A 3,211-nucleotide genomic window follows, 5' to 3' on the forward strand; every position below is an offset into this window, starting at 1 on the left:
TCTGCAGAAGTCTATTGATATATATATATATATATATATATATATATATATATATATATGATGGGCTTCTTCAGTTTGTCTACCAAATCCAGTTACTAGGCTTTAGTTAGCCTGGGACTATAGTGGAAGACATCTGCTGAAGGTGGACCTGAACCTGAAACCATGTGGTTGGGGAGAAAACTTCTTAACCACACACCCAAGCCTGCACACATTAAAAAGAATGACAAATGAATGCAATAAGTGATGAGATATTGTGTGTTGGGAAGGATCCAGCTAACCCATGCAAGCATAGAAAAAGCAGATGTAAAACGATTATGGTTATAACGAAATTAATTAACCCTATAATTAAATCCAGTTGATTAAAATAAATCTGTTTCATGAATTATTTCCTTGATATTTTCTCTTAATATTTTCTAATTTTGGAGTTGTTTTCTTTTACTATTTTTCAGAGCAACATGGGTAGCAATGATCCCCTATTAAACATGAAGGACTGTACAATTGATCATCGGCACCAAGTTTTACTTAAAGGTTACTCTTTACCAGGTAACTACTGTTACATATTTTTTGTCAAGTGTGAGTAAGTTGGTTTATAAGTGGTTAAAATTAATCACAATATGACAATATTAAGTGGAAATTTACTACAGAGTGTGTGGACAGTTGGAGAAATCTTCAGATCCTGTCGAGCAAGTGTTTTGGCCTGTTAGTTCCTGACATTCTAAAGGACCTGGGCCCACCTAGATCACGACTCCTAGGCTGTCCTGTTGTTTTTGAAATATCACCTTTAGTATAGATTGATGATGATAATAATAACACTATGGAATAACAGCAGAAAAAAGATGGTATAGGCACATGCCAGAAAAGGTCATAGAAAATGAGAAAGCAACCATACTATGGGATATGCCAATACACACAGATAGAGAAATTAAGACCAATAAGCCAGATATAGTTGTCAGATAATCAAGGCAAAAAAATGCTTTCTAATTGATATATCAATACCAACAGATGACAATGTTTCTGTAAAAGAAATGGAGAAACTTGTGAGATTCAAAGACCTGGAAATAGAGGTAACTCAAATGTGGAGTCTAAATTCCTCTCATAGTAGACGTATTAGGTATGACAAGAAAAAAATATTCAGTCAAATACATAACAAAAACACCAGGACTAACAAGTACATCAACATCCAAAAAAATAGCACTACTAGGCACTGCACACATCCTACGTAAAGCACTTTCAGTACAGTAAACATGAGAGCTTACAACAAACCACAGCACATACCCAAGGCACACAGAGCTGCGCTTGGTAGTGCAGTGGAAGCATGTAAAAAAAAAATAAGACTTCTGAATAATAATAATAGTAAATGCTGTTGAATTTCTTTATGTAATGTATGTATAAATGTACTATTGATATATACAATTCGTTTTAAAATCATTCTTTTCAAGAACGGTCAAACAGTCCAAGCTTAGAAGAAGAGCGGCAGATTATCGACATGCTACGAATGAAACTTTGTGAGTTGCTTATAACTTTTATACTCATATCAAGTTAATACAGTTTCTATATTTAAGAGATGAGGAATTATGTACATTATTTACATTTGACAGATATTTGTCCTCATCTTTGTTGTTAACACAACATTTCGCCTGGTATAACCTCCAGCCTTCATCAGGTGTCTTGGAGAAATTTTTGAACCTGGGTTCTCATTCCTAAGGTATTTTTCAATGTTGTTGTCGTCGTCGCCATTATTATTATTCAGGTCACTGCCTGGAATCGAACTCGGAATCTTGGGGTTAGCCTGCGCTCTTAGCTGCTACACCACGGGCATATGGTGTAGTGGTTAAGAGCACGGGCTTCTAACCCTAAGATTCCAAGTTTGATTCCAGGCAGTGACCTGAATTATAATAATAATAATAATAATAATATCGAAAAATACCCTAGGAATAAGAACCCAGGTTCAGAATTTCCTCAAGACACCTGATGAAGGCTGGAGGGTATATCAACCGAAATGTCGTGTTAACAACATACATGGGGACAGATATCTGTCAAATGTAAATAATGTTCATATCAAGTTATTTGTGAATTATTGTTGATTATTGTTTTATTTGTTCTGGATTTGGGTCTTGGTTCTGTTGATGGTTGGTATTGCTTGCCCTGATGCTCCATTCTATCTTTCATCTCTTACTAGTTTTAGCCATTAGACTGTGACTATGCCAGGGCAGCATTTAACCTCTTAACATACACATTTCCATGCAGAAAATGTATTTTTCTATTATTACCTCCACCTTAGCAAACACAGAGGTATTGTTTTCAGTTATGTTTGTTTGTTTGTCGGTGGACAAGATATCTCAAGAACTGCTGGATGGATTCAGATGAAACTTTCAGAGGTGTTTGGCCTCGTGACTAGCACAAACTGATTAGATTTTGTGATCAATTGGGTACCGGACAAGGACTCTGGATTACTTTTCCTGTTTGTTTACTTAATTTTTGAAAGCGGTTGGGTTCATTTTCAGTATTCTCGTTTGTGGGAACTGTTGAATTTATTTCAGATATTCTCATTTTAAAAATCATCTCTGGCTAATCATTGAGAGGATGTTGGTGTTGCCTTGGTGGAGGTTTGCATTCTCTGTGTACTCTTGTTTATTTTGAATTTGTGTATAAGGAAGAATAAGTACACAAATTATTTTGGATCAGTTATGAATTATTATCAAGTTACCGTCAGAAATGATAGTTACTGATAGCTAATGATAGAAAACGGAAATAACATCATTCTGAGTTCAAATTCCGCTGAGGTCGACTTTGCCTTTCGTCCTTTCAGGGACGACAAATTAAGTATCAGTTGCATACTGAGGTTGATCTGATTGACTGGCTCCCTCCCCAAAATTTCAGGCCTTGTGTTGGGTGCATGTAAAAAGCACCCACTACACTCTCGGAGTGATTGCCATTAGGAAGGGCATCCAGCTGTAGAAACATTGCCAGATCGGATTGGAGCCTGGTGCAGCCTTCTGGCTTGCTAGGCCTCAGACAAACTGTCCAACCCATGTCAGCATTGAAGGCGGACGTTAAACGATTCTGAGTTCAAATTCTGCCAAGGTTGACTTTGCTTTTCATCCTTTTGGGGTTAATAAATTACGTACCAGTTGAACACTGGGGTTGATGTAATCAACTCCTCCCTTCCCCCAAAATTGCTGTCCTTGTGGCAAAATTTGAAATCATCATC

Source organism: Octopus bimaculoides, chromosome 7, assembly GCF_001194135.2.
Source record: "Octopus bimaculoides isolate UCB-OBI-ISO-001 chromosome 7, ASM119413v2, whole genome shotgun sequence".
Classification (NCBI taxonomy): domain Eukaryota; kingdom Metazoa; phylum Mollusca; class Cephalopoda; order Octopoda; family Octopodidae; genus Octopus; species Octopus bimaculoides.